We start from the raw sequence: 20,375 nt of genomic DNA, 5'->3' as shown, positions 1-20,375 counted from the left end.
ATCCTCCACCCAAATTTGTGGATCTAACCCCCCAAGCATCCTTGAGGTATTCTCCCCTATTCCCTCCAATTTGTTTTGGTTTTCCCCTCTCTTGTTGGATGCATTATTCAACACTAGGTGATGTTAGATGCGTAGATGGTTTCTTTGTTTTAGGAAATTGTTTGTAGTTGATAGATGATTTGGTAGGCAGTAGATGATGTGTAGTTGAACATGTAGGCAAAATCAATTCCGTTTTGTGTATATGTTGTCCATAGGTTTTTTTTGAACTAAGAGGGGTGATGAATACATGATTTTTGTATGTAAAATAGACTTGTTTGATAATTTGGTTTGATAGATGATGTGTGTATGTGTATATAATCCTATTGTTGGCATACTATATTTGCAAAAAATATGGTGAAATTTGGTACTCTAGATGATATGTATTTGCATATGTGACACCATATTATTTGACAAATTTATTTGATTGAGATGATGTTGGTATGTTTGAGAAGAATTATGTGTGCATATGAAGAAGAAGAAAATGATGTGGTTATGTTTGAGAAGAATGGTTTGTTCATATGGCATAACTTGGAGAAGAAAATTGTATTGTTTTATATTGTTCATGTATTCATAGATGTTTGTGATTTGTTTTGTAGGATGGCGGATGATGATGGACCTTGGTATGCCGGATTAATCGATGAGTGGGATAAGGAGCATCGTGCTCGTGCCATTGAGAATGGAAATGTAAGAAGCAAGACTTGTCAAATTTCTTTATTTCTCATTTGTGTTCTTGTATTGATCAAAACATCACTTTATTTGCAGCATGTAGTTGCTATGCGCATGAGGGGTCATTCCGCTGATGGCTTTACTTACGACCCGCGGTACGAGCCTTATATTCGGAGATTGGGTCTTCTCCCATTCGTGTTGCAGTTTAAGCGACGCGCTCCGCCGGTGAACCACGCGGCATTGACCGCACTTGTGGATCATTGGAGGCCAGAGACTCACTCGTTCCACCTTCCATGTGGGGAGCTGACGATGACCCTAGAGGACATGGCTATGATAAGTGACCTTCCTATTGACGGACAAGCTGTTACCGGTCGTGTGAGCGTCATTAATTGGCGAGAACGGAGAGGCATTTTAATTGGTGTTCAGCCCGACGACCCTCAAGAAGGCAAGGCCGATACCGCGAGAGTGAGGCATTCTTGGCTAAAACTAGTCAGAGGAGACACCAATCCGTGCCCTCAGGGTGCCAATGACGTGGTTGTGCAACAGTACGCGTGGGCCTATCTTTGGTATGTACTAACCAAGATAGTCTTCTTAGATGCAACCGGGAACTCAGCCCTCTGGATGTTCTTGGAGCTACTCAATAACTGGGATACCCAGTATAGCTGGGGTTCGGCCGCACTAGCATATTTGTATCGTCAGGTAAGAGATATTTGCAACCATTTATCTTGCATTTGTCATGCGCCTCCATATCTAACATGTTTGTGTGATTGCAGCTTGACTTGGCGTGTCGGAGGAAGGGAGATACATCCTCATTGTCTGGGTTTGTTTGGAGCCTATCCGTGTGGATGTGGGAGCGGATCCCGGTTGGACGGCCCGATTTCAAGAACCCCCTCATGGCAAACCCACGGGGTAATCATGACGGGTTGCATGATGATGATCCATATCGGCGCCCTACGCTTGCTTACTATTGGGAACAAGTAACAGTCTACACAGGAAGCTCGCATGTGCGATACAAGTGCTATATGAACGAGCTGGACACCTTGACTGCTGAGCAGGTTTTGAGAAGTTCGATGAGATAAAATTTAGTCAATAATGAAACTTATGTAGCTAACAATGTATCTTTTTGTTTTGCAGGTATATTGGTTGCCTTATGTGGAAGATCGTGACTTTGATCTTAATGAGATGTGCACGCGTGGTAGCCATCTTTGGCGGGCGAGGTGCCCAATGATATGCTTCTTCGCAGTCGAGTGGCACTTTGTAGACCATGTGGCAAGACAATTTGGAAGAGACAAGGTATTCCAATTGAGGAGAGCAAGGAGGAAATGCTATCTTTGCATCGGTAAGCAAGCATGCCTTGAGTATGTAGTAGATCATTGAATAAGTCAATGTTTGCTAATGCTTTGTCCCGTGCATCATTTGTAGGTTCGATCAAAGGAACAATCAGGATATATCGGATTGGGCAAACAAACACCATGCATGGATAGAAATTTGGAATCAAAGAGACACGTTAGTGCAATCAGAGAATAGACCTCACAATCAGTCAGCATATCAGAAGTATCAAGTGTGGTATGCGGATCGTTACCGGTTGAAGCTGAAGCCTGGTTGGACTCATGAGGAGTGGTCGGAGTTGGTGTCTGAAGACCCGGAGACTGCACAAGGTTATCAAACCTTCAACACGGCTGTGAGAGACAGCAGAGGGGCTCACGTTGACTATGCACCGATGCATGACGAAATGGTAGTCTGTTTGACCGATTCTAACATACTTGCATCATGTTGTCTTCTTTCAAATACATAAGTTTGGTGTGTTCATGAATTGCAGGGCAGAGAGTTGCTTCTGTGCGTCAACGATGCCAATGTTGCACCGAGTCATCCACCTGGTGGTGCATTATCTGAGAGGACTCTTAGGAGCACGATGGAGGTTAGTCGCAATATATTATAAAACTTTCTTTTCGCGGATTAGTTATTTGCATCTCATATCATAGCATATTTTGTGTTGTCGCAGAAGTTCAAGAAGAGGTTCCATAAGATGGCAGCTATGCTTTCTTGTCATGGTGCTCAGTCCAGTGACGTGTATGCACCTCGTAGCCGCGCCGCCAGAGCTAATAAACGGCGTTATGTCCAGAACGAAGAGGACATAGAGAAGGAGGTCAATGAAGAGGAGCCAGCACATCAAGAGGAGCCAACACATCATGATGAGCATGAGTATGGTGCAACACATCAAGAGGATCATGAGTATGATGTTGATGCTCCACAGCCATCACAGGTTACACAAACCGACACAAGGCAATGCCCGCTCTAAAAAAGGCAAAGCAATAGCTAAGACACCGGGCCAGAAAGGTAGAAAGAAGATATGGAACACTCAATTCCATAGTACGGAGTATCCTCATCAATTTATGCCTACGGGAATGCAAAGATATAAGTCCAACAATGATGCGGAGGCGGAGGAGGCTAGCGAAGAGGAGGAGCATGAGGCTAGCGAAGAGGAGGAGCATACACTTGCAGATATCGTGAAGAGAGGAAGGAAGAAGTGAGCTTGTTGTAGTTTGTTTCAATGAGCTTGTTCTAGTTTGTTTCGATGAACTTGGTGTAGTCTTTTTCCATGAACTTTTTGTCATTTCTTTCCATGAACTTGTTGCCGTTCGAATTAAGTTGCACCGGATTCGTGAAGTTGCTATGAATGTTTGACATGAATTTGTCGTTTAAAAGTACTACTCAATGATGTGATTTATGTGAATTGTTGTTTCCTGTGATGTCTATGAATTCATTGATTGCCATGAAATCTGTCAAAAGAAGAACTCATTTACTCATTTATATGCACAGGGTAGGTACCAGACGCCAGGGTCCTTGGCGTCTGGCTATAAGTCAGGGGACCAAACGCCAGGTTCCTTGGCGTCTGGCTATCGACTGACACCAGAAACAGGGTAAAGCAGGGGAGCCAGCACAGGGTAGGTACCAGACGCCAGGGTCCTTGGCGTCTGGTTGTGGGAGGCAGACGCCATGGACCTTGGCGTCTGGGTGTCCATCAGACACACCAGACAACTTGTCTGGTCACCTGCGCGAGCAAAGCGAGCCAGACGCCAGGGTCCTTGGCGTCTGGCCCCTTTGCCACGTCAGCAGGTAAACGGGCAGGCGGGCAGAGCGGGCCAGGGGCCAGACGCCAGGGACCCTGGCGTCTGCTTCGCAACCCAGACGCCAGGGATGTTGGCGTCACCCAAAAAGGTCAGAATCGAAATTTCTTTTGAAACGAGGTCAAATCAGAATTTTGTTAGCCTTACAGATCATAACAGTAATTTTGTCCTCACCTGGACGACAACGATTGGGAGCTGCCTTGCGGGTACTACGTGTTCGAGGACCACGGCGTGCAGGTCATGTGCCTGGTGCTAGACATGATGGTCGGGACCAGACCGTCATCTGCAACGACTAGCAGCAGAGCACACAAGTCGTCTACGACCTCGACAGGACATGCTGACCTTTGTGTTGGTGCAGTGCGACAAGCTTACAGGTCACTATAGTGTTCTTGTAGAGAGATAGTAGAATTTATAGTACCGATCAGGTGAAATACACAGATGTGGCAATGTTACTGAAGCAACGGTCTTTTTTTAATCAATGTGCTCTCGATTGTAGAAGGTGATAAAAAAAGGCTGCTGGATGGGCGTTGTCCTACCTCGCACCGCCCAGTCACCGTTCAGGCGGTGCGCCATGGGCGCGCCCCATTCACTAGTGATTATTCGACGGTGCTGGTGCTGGGCCACAGCCAGCTGCTCTCGGGCCAACTCTCCGGCTAGACCCATCTTGTCCGAATTTTGTCTATTTGCGATCGTTGAGTTGTATTTTGTGTTGTATGTATTCCCTCCGTCCTAAATTTTTTATCTTAGATTTGTTTAAATATAGATGTATCTAGTTACGTTTTATTATTAGATACATCCTATATATATCAAATAGGTATTCTTAGTCCGTCATGCTATTTTGTAAAAAATCATCTGATGTTTCTGACATTAAACCCGCAGTACATATCAAATAGTTTTTTAAATACTCATATCTTTTAAACTGTAACTCCAAATTTAACATATTATATATGAAATTTGATTAAAGAAATATGTAGAATCTAAATATGATGTTATTTTACCTGTTAACAATTTTAAAAATACTACCTAGGCTGCAATGTTAATAAAAATGCATTGTCCGTCTTTTTTCATACCGGTACTGATTAAGATTGGGATGAACACCTCAGCAAAATCAGGATTGGATATCAAATTGAAGATAAATTCGTTAGAGACACCAATAAATAAGGACATGCATGACAAGAAATAAAAGGATCAAGCAAAGATGAGATGTCCGCTATAAAATAAATAAAAAAGAAAATGCAGAGGAGATCCAATGAAGATGAGATGTTGCGCTATTCTCCTATATATAAGAAGAAAAAAGAGAGGACACGCATGAAAAACGTAAAAAGGAGGCATACATGAAAAAAAAATTTGATAAGAAATAAATAGTGATGAAACAGGGACCAATATCTATGACATGTATGGCAAGAAATAGTGATGGGATAGGGCGCAAGTACCTGCGTCAACATGAGACCATAAAAAATGTTCTTTTCCAAACAAGAAAAATCTCCTTTTATGATTAAAAGATCCTGTATCTTTTTAACGACATTTTTAACTCTTCAGGTATTTAAGAAATAGTTACAAATTCTCAGGTTATAAAACATTTTTTTAAATTAAGAGCGTGTGATATATTTTTCTCTCATTACAATGCACGGACCTTTTGGCTAGTCTAGACAAATCAAAGACAAGAAATTAGGACAAAGGGAGTATATTGGAGTTATGACCCACCTCCTAGTCTTGTATAGTTGAGATAGAGGTATTTCCTTGTAATTATATATACGTGCACCAACATTCCATCAATACAACGTTTATTGTATTGCAATCTTTCTCGTCTACATGGTATCATCTTGGTTGGTCCGGCCCTAGGGTTTGCCGCCGCCGCCAACGCACCTCCCCGTTGCGCGTGCCACCGCCGCCGTGCCGCCCATCGCCGCACAACACTGCCGCCGCGCCCTTCCCTCTCTTTCACCGCGCCGCCGCCCCTTGCGCCGCCCGCTTCCGTCCCTGCCCGCGCCCGATCACCGCCGCCATCCGCGCCGCCTCCCCTCCCGGCCCGCGCTGTCCTACCCGTGCTGCCGTCCCCCGCAGCCGCCTCCCCTTCCGGCCTGCTGCCCGCCGCGCCCTCCCGCGCCGCCAACCCTAACCCTCCACCACCGCCGTCTCTCACCGCTGCCGCCGCCCCGTCATCATGTCTTCGCCCGGCTCCTCCACCACCCGCTCGTCGAACCCGTTCGTCGGCCCCGAGCCCTCCGCCGCCGCCATCCGTGACCTCAACGTTGAGGCTCGGGTCCCTATCCGTCTCAACAGCTCCAGCACATCGTACTACACGTGGAACACCTACTTCAACTTCATCTTCCGCGAGTACTATCTCACCGAGCACATCGACGGTTCCGTGGACAACACGTACATGCGCGGTGATCCAGAGTGGTCCGCTATCGAGGCCACGATCATCTGTTGGTTCTACCAGACGGTCTCGAAGGACATCTTCCACACGGTCATCACCGAGGACGACAACGCCTATGACGTGTGGGCCAAGATCAACGCGCTCTTCACCGGCAACAAACTTCAGCGCCTTGTTTTCTTGCAGCAGGAGTTCTTCGGCTGTCAACATGACAACTCCGCCATCGACGAGTACTGCATGAGGCTCAAGATGCTCGCCGACGAGCTTCGCGACATCGGCGCCAAGGTCTCTGACGACCACTGCCCGTCTTAACAAGGACTTCGGCAACGCGGCGTCCAACCTCACCCTGATGTCGCAGCCCACTTTTCAGCGCGTCGTCGCTTACCTCAAACTTGAGGAGTGCCGGATGACGAAGCTGAAGCAGCAGGTCCAACACACCACCCTCGCCGTCGGTACCACCCGCGGTGGCCCTGCTCCTCCAGCCGTGCCTCGTCAGCCCGCGCCGACTGCGCCAGCCGGCTACTACCCGCTGCCACCCGCACCGCCCGCGCCGCCGCGCCTCCCCAACAGCTACAAGGTGGTGGGGCCGGCACAACCGGGGGGGGGGAGGCGGGCCGCCGCCAGTAGCAGCAGCAGGCGCCGGGCGCAGGGGGGCCGTCCTGCTACCAGCAGCCGCCACCGCCGTGGGCCACCGGGCAGAACCCGTGGACGGGCGTTGTCCATGCCTATCACATGCCTGTCCCGCAGGCCCCCGCACCGGGTCTTCTTGGTCCCCGCTCCGCGGGCCACCAGGCGTTCCTCGGCGCCCCCTACCAGCCCTACGGTGCTCCGCTCGCTCCATCCCCCTCGGTGGCTACGGCGCGCCCGCTCAGGCGCCACCCTATGAAGGCCAGCCGCCGCCGCCGGTACCTGCATCGTGAGACCCCGCCCTCTGGGCCGCCCTACACTCGGCGCCGTCGTCGAGTAACTATGGCGGTTGAGGCAACTGGTATATGGACTCGGGTGTTACTGCGCACATGATAGCTCATACCGGTAACCTCTTCTTTTCCACTCCAGTTAACACACCGACTCGTATCACCGTTGGTAACGGTTCTTCTTTACCTATCACCCATGTCGGTAGCACTAGTTTTCCTTCTAGTTCCACACCTATCAGTATGTCTAATGTCCTTGTCTCACCTGACTTAGTCACTAGTTTAGTTTCCGTTCATCGTCTTACTCGTGAGAATCCTCTTACTGTTGAATTTGATGGTGTTGGTTTTTCTGTGAAGGACGCGCGTACCCGATGGTGCTTCACTAATGTGATAGCCCTGATGAGATTTATCCCGTGCACGCCGGCGCCTCCACTTCCACACCCGTCGCCCTCGCCGTCAGCGTCGACCTTTGGCATGCTCGCTTGGGCCACCGCAACCCCATCGTTTTGCGACAGCTTCTTAGGAGTTTTTCTTTCTCATGTAATAAGCTCGATGAGCATACTTGTGAGGCCTGTCGCTTGGGCAAGGACGTTCGTCTTCCCTTTAGTGCGTCTACTTCAGTTTCCACTTTTCCGTTTCAATTGCTTCATAGTGATGTTTGGACGTCTCTTGTTGCGCATAACACAGGCTATCTATACTACTTGGTGATTTTAGATGATTATTCTCATTATGTGTGGACTTTTCCTCTTCATCATAAATCCAATGCTTTAGCCACACTTACCGCATTTTATTCCTATGTCACCACCCAGTTCAGTCGCCCCATACTCGCACTCCAAACCGATAACAAAAAAGAGTTTGACAACGTCGCTCTTCGCACACTTCTCGCCTTTCACGACACCACCTTCCGTCTGACTTGCCCCTACACTTCACAGCAGAACGGCCACGCCGAGCGCATTCTCCGCAGTCTTAATGACTGTGTTCGCACGTTACTCTTTCACTCTAATGTGCCCGCTCTGTTTTGGCCCGATGCTCTCGCCACCGCCACTCCCTTAGTTAACATTCGCCTGTGTCGTCCTTGGTGGAACTACGCCCCTCACCACCTTCTCTTTGGTACACCACCATCCTATGATGGCCTCCGCAACTTTGGGTGTCTCTGTTGTCCCAGCACCGCATCCACCATGCCACACAAGCTCGCACCATGTTCCGTCCCGTGCGTCTTCTTTGGCTACCCTCCTAACACCAAAGGTTACCAGTGCTATGATCATGTCACTCATCGTGTGTACACCTCGAGGCACGTGTATTTTGTCGAGACGGTGTTCCTTTTTTTTCAGGTTCCTCCAGCTTCGGCCCCTTCGGTGCCAGCCCCGCGCGCCCCCTTCCTGGAGCGATGCGCAGTGACGGCCCCCGAAGGCCCCCCCTGGCACGGCGCCTTCTGCCGCCACCGCCCGGTTTTTCGACTCCTTCCCCAGAGGTCGAGTCTGACCGGGGCCCTGGATCCCTGTCTCCCTCCTACTAGGTTGAGCCGATGGGTACTATGCCCGCCACCCCAGCGATGGGCTCGGCATCCTCCTCGCCCGTCGCCCCCTCGGCCGCCGGCTCGGCTGGCGGCACTGCCGCCGCGGCCCCCGCTGTTGATGCATCGGCCCCCGTCACCAGCGTCGCGGCCCCTGTCGCCGGTGCCCCCGCAGCGGCCAGCGCCCCTGTCATGGCCGCGACCCCTGTTGCCGCTGCGGGTGGCCCCTCCGCCGTCGGTGCCCCTGTCATGGCCGCGGCCCCTGTCCCCGCCGCTATCGCCGGCCTTGCTGCCCCGCCTCTTGACGTGATTACCCGTGCTCGAGTAGGAGTGCTTCGGCCGAGCACGCGATACTCCTTCGACGAGTATGTGTGCGCCGCCTCGACATCGATGCCATCACCCGTCCCCACCTCCGCTCGTGCTGCCCTTTGGGATCTCCATTGGCTAACTGTGATGCAGGAAGAGTTCAACGCCCTACAGGAAAAATTGCACATGGCAGCTTGTTCCGTGACCCCCTCGTGCCAATATCATCACTGGAAAGTGGGTGTTTCGCCACAAGACTCGCCCATACGGTTCTCTCGAGCGCTACAAGCCTTGGTGGGTGGTTCGTGGATTTCGGCAGCACGCGAGGGTGGACTTCATCGACAGCTTCACCCCGGTTGTTAAACCGGGCACGATCTGCACCGTGCTCCAGTTGGCGGTCTCGTGCGCCTGACCTGTGAACTAGTTGGATGTCTCCAACGCCTTCTTGCATGGCCATCTTACCGACCAGGTGTACTGTGAGCAGCCCACTGGCTTCGTTGACACCGAGCACCCAAACTTTGTGTGCTTGCTCTCCCGTTCTCTTTACGGCTTGAAGCAGGCGCCGCGGGCTTGGTACTAGTGTATCGCAACCTTCCTGCAGTCTCTGGGATTTCGGTCCACTCGCTCCGATGCCTCACTCTTTGTGTATCATCGGGGAGCCGACACTGCATATCTGCTGCTCTACATCGACAACATCATCCTCACGGCGTCCGCCCCCGATCTCCTTCAGCGGCTGGCTGCTTGTCTTCATGATGAGTTCGCCCTCAAGGACTTGGGGCCCCTACACTACTTCTTCGGCATCGAGGTGGTCCACCCGACTGACGGCTTCTTTCTGCATCAGCATAAGTACGCCCTCGAGCTCCTAGAGCGTACCGGTATGCTTAACTGCAAGCCAGTGCCCACCCCCGTCGAAACTGATGTCTACTACACAACCTTTTTCTTGTAGACGTTGTTGGGCCTGCAAGTGCACAGGTTTGTAGGACAGTAGCAAATTTCCCTCAAGTGGATGACCTAAGGTTTATCAATCCGTAGGAGGCGTAGGATGAAGATGGTCTCTCTCAAGCAACCCTGCAACCAAATAACAAAGAGTCTCTTGTGTCCCCAACACACCCAATACAATGGTAAATTGTCTAGGTGCACTAGTTCGGCGAAGATATGGTGATACAAGTGCAAAATAGATAGTAGATATAGGTTTTTGTAATCTGAAAATATAAAAACAGCAAGGTAACAAGTGGTAAAAGTGAGCGTAAACGGTATTGCAATGATAGGAAACAAGGCCTAGGGTTCATACTTTCACTAGTGCAAGTTCTCTCAACAATAATAACATAGATAGATAATATAACAAGCCCTCAACATGCAACGAAAGAGTCACTCCAAAGCCACTAATAGCGGAGAACAAACGTAGAGATTATGGTAGGGTACGAAACCACCTCAAAGTTATCCTTTCTGTTCTATCTATTCAAGAGTTCGTAGTGAAATAACATAAAGCTATTCTTTCCGCTCGATCCATCATAGAGTGCATACTAGAATAACACCTTAAGACACAAATCAACCAAAACCCTAATGTCACCTAGATACTCCATTGTCACCTCAAGTATCCGTGGGCATGATTATACGATATGCATCACACAATCTCAGATTCATCCAACCAACATAAAAGTACTTCAAAGAGTGCCCCAAAGTTTCTACCAGAGAGTCAAGAACGTGTGCCAACCCCTATGCATAGGTTCCCAATGTCACGAAACCCGCAAGTTGATCACCAAAACATACATCAAGTGGCACATGATATCCCATTGTCACCACAGATAATCACGGCAAGACATACATCAAGTGTTCTCATAAAAGACTCAATCCGATAAGATAACTTCATAGGGGAAACTCAATTCATCACAAGAGAGTAGAGGGGGAGAAACATCATAAGATCCAACTACAATAGCAAAGCTCGGGATACATCAAGATCGCGCCATAGAACACGAGAGAGAGAGAGAGATCAAACACATAGCTACTGGTACATACCCTTAGCCCCGAGGGTGAACTACTCCCTTCTCGTCATGGATAGCGCCGGGATGATGAAGATGGCCACCGGTGATGGGATCCCCCTCCGGCAGGGCGCCGGAACGGGCTCCCGAGAGGTTTTTGGTGGCTACAGAGGCTTGCGGCGGCGGAACTCCTGATCTATTTTCTGTTCTGGAATTTTTACGATACGTAGGTATATATGGGTGCAGGGGGTACGTCGGTGGACCTCCGGGGTGCTCACGAGGTAGGGGGGCGCGCCCCCCACCCTCGTGGGCAGCCGGGGACTCCCCTGACGTGCAATCCAAGCCCATCCGGTTGGTTTCCTTCCAAAATCAACTTCTCTAGTTGATTTCGTTCCGTTTTGACTCCGTCTGATATTCCTTTTCCTCGAAACACTGAAATAGGCATAAAACAGCAAATCTGGGTTGGGCCTCCGGTTAATAGGTTAGTCCCAAAAATAATATAAAAGTGGATAATAAAGCCCAATATTTCCTAAAACAGTAGATAAAGTAGCATGGAGCAATCAAAAATTATAGATACGTTGGAGACGTATCAGACATGAAGGTGAAGGTCTCTACTCTGGAGGGGTCTCTCGCGTCCGATGGAGCGTTTTATCGCTCCATTGTTGGTGCTTTACAGTATCTGATGTTGATTTGACCCGACCTGCAGTACGCTGTTCAATAGGTGTGCCTCCACATGAACGCTCCACGTGACTCCAACTGGACCTTGGTGAAGCGTATTCTCGGTTATATATGCGGCACAATGTCTTTGGGACTAACCCTGATGGCCTCCGCCTCCACCGACCTTGTGGCCTACTCGGTTGCTGAATGGGCTGGCTGCCCAAACACTCAACGCTCCACGTCAGGCTACTATGTCTACCTTGGGCCCTCGTTGATCTCTTGGTCATCGAAGCGGCAGCCCATGGTCTCCCGCTCCAGCACCGAGGCAGAGTATAGCGTCGTGGCTAGTGCCGTGGCCGAGTGCTCTTGGCTCCATCAGCTGCTCCAGGAGTTGCTTTGTGATGTTCATAAAGCCACTCTTGTCTACTGCGATAACATCAACGCGGTCTACCTTTCCGACAACCCGGTGCACCATCAACGTATGAAGCATATTGAACTCGATATTCACCTCGTGCGCTAGCAGGTTGCCCTTGGTCATGTTCGGGTTCTTCACGTGTCGTAGTCGCAATAGTTTGCTGATGTAATGACTAAGGGATTGCCTACTCCCGTCTTTGAGGAGTTTCGGTCCAGTCTCTGTCTCTGGCGACGCTTCGACTGCGGGGGGCGTTCAGTTGTATTTTGTGTTGCATGTATATTAGAGTTGTGGCCCACCTCCAGTCTTGTATAGTTGAGGTAGAGGCCTTCCCTTGTAATTATATATACATGCACCAGCACCCCATCAATACAACATCTATTGTATTGCAGTCTTTCTCGTCTACAGGGATGAGAATGGGGAGGCGGATGTCCGTATTGGGCCGGCTTGGTGTCAAGGCGCCCAACGCGCGGCCTCAACCGCAACTTGTCCGCGGTAGACACAGGGGAAAATACAATCAAAATCTAAAATAAAGCATTTTAACATAGTTAAAAAACCAAAACATATTTAAAATTCCACTGTCAAAGTGCCGCCAAAGGAGGGTTGAGAGGAGGAGGTTTCCAGTACTAACCCGATGGACATTCTAAGTACTAAGCTCCAACGCACCGCCAAAGCACTTCGGAGGTGGGGCCAGAGGAAACAGAGTACCATGAATTTGCAGTTTCAAGCAGCTAACGAGATCATTCTTCATCTGGATACAGCACATGAGGCAAGAACCCTATCTGCTCAGGAGAGAAAACTCAAGGGCTTTTTAAAAGGTAAATGTCTGGCTCTGGCATCCTTGGAGAGAGTTCGACTGAGACAAAGAGCAAAGATTAGAGATCTTTGGGAAGGAGATGCTAACTTGAAATACTTTCATCTCAAAGCTAATGGGCGCAGAAGGAAACATCTCATACCCTACCTGCAGTTTGGAGAACGCATGGCATCCTCCATGGAAGAGAAGTTAAATCTGGCGTATGATTTCTTTAAGGATTCGATCGGGGTCCCAACGACTAGGCACAAGGTTATCAATCTAGAGCGGTTGGGCCTTGGTAAGATATCTACGACATCCTCCCAGGCTTTGGAGGCCCCTTTCTCTAGAGAGGAGATCAAGAAGGTAGTGGACGATATTCCTTCTGACCGGGCCCCTGGACCCGGTGGGTTCTTAGCGCAAATGATTTCATGGCGGTGATGGAGGCCCTTTACCATGGCTGTTTCTCCTCTTTCAGTGGGTTGAACACTTCCATTCTCACGCTTTTGCCAAAGAAGGAGAGCTTGATGCAGCTGGCGGATTTCAGGCCTATCAATCTAATCCATGGAGAGGCCAAGATCTTCGCAAAGGTGTTGGCAGCTCGCTTGGCCTGTTGCTACCAGGAACATATCCAGAGCCCAGAGTGCTTTTGTCACTAGGAGAACTATACATGTGAATTTAAAGTTTGTTCAGAATGCTGCCAGAGCTCTGCACCAGAAAAAACACCCGTTTGTGTTGATGAAAATTGATATATCCAAGACATTTGATTCATTGTCCTAGGAATTTCCCATTGGAGATTTTGCAGGTCAGAGGTTTTGGCAACAAATGGTGTTCTTGGATCCGTGGTCTTCTGAGCTCGACCTCCTCCTCGGTTCTCATCAATGGGGAAACCAGTACGCCTTTCACCCTGGGTAAGGGAGTAAGGCAGGGTGACCCTCTGTCGTCGGCACTCTTCATCTTAGCCATCGATGCATTGCAAGCAATGCTCAATTGGGCTACGAGTCAAAATCTGCTGGCTAAGCTTGGTGTAGACAGTAGGCCACCGAGGGCCTCTATCTTTGACAATGAGGCGGTTATATTTTTCGCGCCAGTGGCGTCTGATCTCCAGGTCATCTCTGCAATTCTTGAGGTGTTTGGGGAGGCCTCGGGGCTGTGAATAAATTTTGAGAAGAGCTCCGTCACGTGCATCCCGTGTGGGGAGGACCGGGCTATGCAGGCGTGGCTGCTTTTTTTCAATTGTCGGCACACACAAATCACACTAAAATACTTGGGGCTGCTACTCTCGATCTACAAATTGAAGAGACATGACATTCTTCCTCCGATTGTCAAGTACTCCATCAAGATGAAAGGGTGGAAGCCCAAGCTGTTGGCTCCAACAGGCAGAGTAACCCTGACGAGCTTGGTTTTAATGGATCTACCAATTCACTTTCTGTCAGTTATCCCATTACCGACTTGGGCGCTCAAGATTATTGACAGTATATATAGAGGCTTTGTGTGGAAAAGCGAGGAGGAAATCAATGGGGGCCACTACCTGGTCCCATGGGCCCGAGTTTATAGGCCAAAAGAATGGGGTGGACTCGGCCTTTTGAACCTAAAATATTTTGGAATCGCTCTTTGATGTCGATGGCAGTGGCTGAGATGGGATCTTGAGCAACGACTTTGGAAACTCCTTCCTGACCAGCAAGACAAGGAAGCCTCCGCTTTGTTTGCGGCTGCGAGTCGGGTGGTACTGGGGAGCGGCAACACTGCCAGGTTCTGGACGGATATCTAGACACCGGAAGGCCGTAGTATTACATTGTTGGCACCAACTTTGTTTTCCTTTGTGAAGGATTCTAAGCTGTCGGTCAGGGAGGCATTGCACAATAGTAGATGGATCAAGGACATGATGACCCACAAGTATAGGGGATCTATCGTAGTCTTTTCGATAAGTAAGAGTGTCGAACCCAACGAGGAGCAGAAGGAAATGACAAGCGGTTTTCAGTAAGGTATTCTCTGCAAGCACTGAAATTATCGGTAACAGATAGTTTTGTGATAAGATAATTCGTAACGGGTAACAAGTAACAAAAGTAACAAGGTGCAGCAAGGTGGCCCAATCCTTTTTATAGCAAAGGACAAGCCTGGACAAACTCTTATATAAAGCAAAGCGCTCCCAAGGACACATGGGAATTATCGTCAAGCTAGTTTTCATCATGCTCATATGATTCGCGTTCGTTACTTTGATAATTTGATATGTGGGTGGACCGGTGCTTGGGTACTGCCCTTCCTTGGACAAGCATCCCACTTATGATTAACCCCTCTCGCAAGCATCCGGAACTAAGAAAGAAGAATTAAGGTAAACCTAACCATAGCATGAAACATATTGATCCAAATCAGCCCCTTACGAAGCAACGCATAAACTAGGGTTTAAGCTTCTGTCACTCTAGCAACCCATCACCTACTTATTACTTCCCAATACCTTCCCCTAGGCCCAAACAATGGTGAAGTGTCATGTAGTCGACATTCACATAACACCACTAGAGGAAAGACAACATACATCTCATCAAAATATCGAACGAATACCAAATTCACATGACTACTTATAACAAGACTTCTCCCATGTCCTCAGGAACAAACGTAACTACTCACAAATCTTATTCATGTTCGTAATAAGAGGGGTATTAATATGCATAAAGGATCTGAACATATGATCTTCCACCGAATAAACCAACTAGCATCAACTACAAGGAGTAATCAACACTACTAGCAACCCAGAGGTACCAATATGAGGTTTTGAGACAAAAATCGGATACAAGAGATGAACTAGGGTTTGAGAGGAGATGGTGCTGGTGAAGATGTTGATGGAGATTGACCCCCTCTCGATGAGAGGATCGATGGTGATGACAATGGTGACGATTTCCCCCTCCCGGAGGGATGTTTCCCTGGCAGAACAACTCCGCCTGAGCCCTAGATTGGTTCCGCCAAGGTTCCTCCTAGAGACGGCGGCACTTTGTCCCGAAAGCTTCCTTATGATTTTTTCAGGGCAAAAGACACCATATAGCAGAATATTGGCATCGGGGGGCTGCCAGGTGGCCCACGGGGCAGGGGGCGCACCCATGGGGGTAGGGCACGCCCTCCACCCTCGTGGACTGTGGGTGGCCCCCCTCTCATGCTTTCTTCGCCCAATATTTTTACTATATTTCAAAACTGACTTTCGTGGAGTTTCAGGACTTTTGGAGTTGTGCAGAATAGGTTTCTTATATTTGCTCCTTTTCCAGCCCAGAATTCCAACTGCCGGCATTCTCCCTCTTCATGTAAACCTTGTAAAATAAGAGAGAAAAGGCATAAGTATTGTGACATAATTTGTAGTAACAACCCATAATGCAATAAATATTGATATAAAAGCATGATGCAAAATGGACGTATCGACTCCCTCAAGCTTAGACCTCGCTTGTCCTCAAGCGGAAGGCGAAATTGAAAAATATGTCCACATGTTTAGAGATAGAGGTGTCGATAAAATAAAATACGGACATGTGGGCATCATGATCATTATTAGAACAACAATATATATATATATATATATATATATATATATTGTCATATGATTTCTTATGCTAAAGTAACAATCTATTCACAATGTAAAGTATGAATCAGAAACTTCATTGAAACTAACAAACTATGGTCTCAGTCATTGAAGCAATTGCAATTTATCATAACATCGGAAAGAGTCAATATAAGAGCTTTTCAGCAAGTCCACATACTCAACTGTCATTTAGTCTTTCACAATTGCTAACACTCACGCAATACTTATGGGTGTGAAGTTTTAATCGGACACAAAGAAAGATATGGGCTTATAATATCTCCTCCCAACCGTTTACCTCAAGGGTAATGTCAACAATAATACTTTCTGAAAACCTACATCCAGTTGGATATATATATCAGGATCTTTCCAACACATAGTGCTTGCCAAAGGATAAAGTGTAAAAAGGAAAGGTGAAGATCACCATGACTCTTGTATAAGATAGAAAACAAAAATAAAAGATAGGCCCTTCGCAGAGGGAAGCAAAGGTTGTCATGCGCTTTTATGGTTGGATGCACGAAACCTTAATGCAGAAGGCCGTCACTTTATATTGCCACTTGTGATAGGGACCTTTATTATGCAGTCCGTCGCTTTTATTTCTTCCATATCACAACCTTGTATAAAGCTTATTTTCTGCACACCAATAACTCATACATATTTAGAGAGCAATTTTTATTGATTGCACCAATGACAACTTACTTGAAGGATCTTACTCAATCCATAGGTAGGTATGGTGGACTCTCATGACAAAACTGGGTTTAGGGATGTTTGGAAGCACAAGTAGTATCTATACTTGGTGCAGAGAATTTAGCTAGCATGAGGGGGGAAAGGCAAGCTCAACATGTTGGATGATCCATGACAATATAATTTATTTCAGATATAAGAAAACATAACCCATTACGTTGTCTTCCTTGTCCAACATCAACATTTTAGCATGTCATATTAGTGCTCACAATCATAAAAGATGTCCAAGATAGTATATTTATGTGTGAAAACCTCTCTTTCTTTATTACTTCCTATTAATTGCAACGATGACCAAAACTATGTTTGTCAACTCTCAACAACTTTTACTCATCATACTCTTTATATGTGAAGTCATTTCTCTACATAAGATCAATATGATCTTCTTATTTCTTTTTATTCTTTCTTTTGCTTTTATTCCCTCAAGATCATAGCAGGATAGCAAAGCCCTCAACTCAAAACTAATCTTTATTATATGTAGCTCACGGACTCGATTACATAGATAGGGATCAACACAAAAACTCAAAGCTAGATCATGCTAAACTTTATTCTACTATATCAAGATATAACCAAAAGGATCGAACTAAGAAAAACAGTAAAGATAGAAGTGTGATGGTGATACGATACAGGGGCACCTCCCCCAAGCTTGGCAGTTGCCAAGGGGAGTGCCCATACCCATGTGTTTATGTTTCTTTCTTCGGGGGTGGTGATGATGGAGTTGTTGATGATGTAGGCTTGTCATCCATCTTCCAAGGCATAGGCTCACCATCATAGAAGGATGATCGAGTCTCCGGGATCCTCAAATCTGCAGCCAAACTCATCCTCTTGAATCTATATTCATACTCACAGTTTTGGTTTTGCAGGTCATAGATCTGGGCTTGGAGGTGCTCGATTTTCTCGTGAAGCTTGAAGATGGTCTCCCCAATGTTCTTGGCATCCAGCTTGTGGTTGTTGGTGAACTCCGCGATCATCATGTGGTTGGCATTGAGTCCGCGTTCCACCATCCCTTGGCACTTGAAAACTTGTTGCTCCATTGCTTCGAGTCTTGTCTCCACGCTTCCGGTCTGTCAGGACCCCGACTCGATGTCACATCGATCTAGCTGGTAACACCTCATATCACTTTGCGGCCTCACGCACGGTATCCCCACGGGTGTCGTCTTATCTTTTCCCGGGACCGTTTGCGCCTTTTGGCTCACGTATATGATAGTGTCGCTAGCATCCATATGATAAAGAGCCCGGGCTGACATGACTAGTCGTAAACCCAAAGTGGCACAGACTTACAGGGACAGGCATCCATGACCCAGCTTCGAATGTGTCGGTCATCAGCAAGTGGGTCCGGGCTGTAGCACTGGGCTAGCAGGACTCCGGTAAACCGGGCTGTAGCGGGCTAACAGGACTCCGGTACTCAAAGCGTGACATTTCCCCGAAGGGACAGACACAGGAACGAAGAAGGACACATGCCGGCCAGCCTAAGTGTTCCAGAGCAGTAGCAAGCTACCATGGCTCAGCGGTAACACTAGGAGACATTTCCCGGTAAGAGAGGCTACTAAAGATAAACAACTAGATAGTCAGATCCCACACATACCAAGCATTTCAATCATACACACAATATGCTCGATATGTGCAAATACAACGAAGCATCACAACATGACTCTATGACACAAGTACTTTATTTAAGGCTCAGTGAGCCATACATCACATACACAAAGGTACGGGTCTCATGACCCCACATACAAGTCATACAGTCATACAAACCAGCAGCGGAAGTAACTTGTCTGAGTACAGACAACTAGTAAAACAAAAGAGGCTTGGAAAGCCTAGCTATACTACGTGGTCCTTCACAAGCTCAGGGTCACCACCTGGGTCTTTAGCCTACTCGTTGATGTCAACGTCTACATAGAACCCATCAGAAGGGGTTGCAGCGTCTTCTGTAAAAATGTAGATTATAGCAACATGAGTACAAAGGTACTCAGCAAGACTTACATCAGATCCTACATACATGCATAGTATCAAGAAGGGTTGGTGGAGTTATTGCAGCAAGCCAGCTTTGACTCTTGGCTAGGCTATCCTACGATACTCCAACTTGAAATGGTTTTGCGCACACGAGTCCACTACTCACCACTTCAATACACTACCGAGGATCCACCTCCGTCTTCCTACGGAAGAGCCATCCTCGGCACTCACACTTGTCTTGAGGTTTTTAGTAGTTTCCATTTACTTGTCTATGAACTGTATAGGCAACCAAGTAGTCCTTTACCGCGGACGCGGCTATTCGAATAGATCATGTTAACCCTGCAGGGGGTACTTCTTCATACACGCTCTCACCACTTACCGTCGTTTACACGACATGTACTAGGCAACCTTCAAGCGGAAGCCCAACGTGGGTGTCGGCCACGACCTACCTAATCACCTAAGCCTCCAGTCCAGGTTTATCGCCTATCCAGGTTCCATCCGCAGGGAGTCTGGCCGAGGTTTCCCATACGGCCCCGAACGATGTGAACAGGGTTCCCGAGATACCTAACGGGTATTCGGTACACCCGGCCACGTACCTACCGCATCACAGCCCACCCCTACGGTCAGCGCTGTCCACGGCCTCCAGTAGGCTACAAACACCAGAAACTACTTGCAACTCCTGGACGGAGAACTAGGGTGAATAAGAAGCCGAGAGGGTCCATTGGTTTCGGGCCCAATGCATGGTAGTAGCTGATTCTTAAATCACACATACAGATCTCAGTGCTTAAGGTCGGCTTCAATGAAACAACCCACCATGTACTCCTACATGGCCTCTCGTCGATACCTTTACCAAATCGTGTTCACCACACCACTCTCATTACCGACATAACATTTCACTCTAGCCCATCACCCAGATGAACCAGACCTGACACGACTCTAAGCATAGCAGGCATAGCAAGGTAGGAACAACACATACATATGGCTCAATCAACTCCTACACATGCTAGTGGGTTTCATCTAGTTACTGTGGCAATGACAGGTCATGCAGAGGAAATGGGTTCAACTACCGTAGCACACAGCAGTTTGAATCGCGTTGTCTTAATGCAGTAAAAGAGAGCAGGAGCGAGAACATGGAATTGTATCGATATGATCAAATGGTTGGTTGCTTGCCTGATGGTTCGATGCACGGATACGGTTCTTCGTTAGGGTAGTCACGGTACTCCTCGGGGACAGATCCTGTCGTAAAGGATAACGATACACAGGCATCACCAAACAATGTGCAACAATATGATGCATGCATGAAACATGGCAATATGAGTGTGTTGGGCTAATGCAACTAAAGCCAGAAGG

The sequence above is a fragment of the Triticum dicoccoides genome, chromosome 3B (assembly GCF_002162155.2).
Source record: "Triticum dicoccoides isolate Atlit2015 ecotype Zavitan chromosome 3B, WEW_v2.0, whole genome shotgun sequence".
Lineage (NCBI taxonomy): Eukaryota > Viridiplantae > Streptophyta > Magnoliopsida > Poales > Poaceae > Triticum > Triticum dicoccoides.
This window is presented reverse-complemented; position numbering follows the sequence as displayed.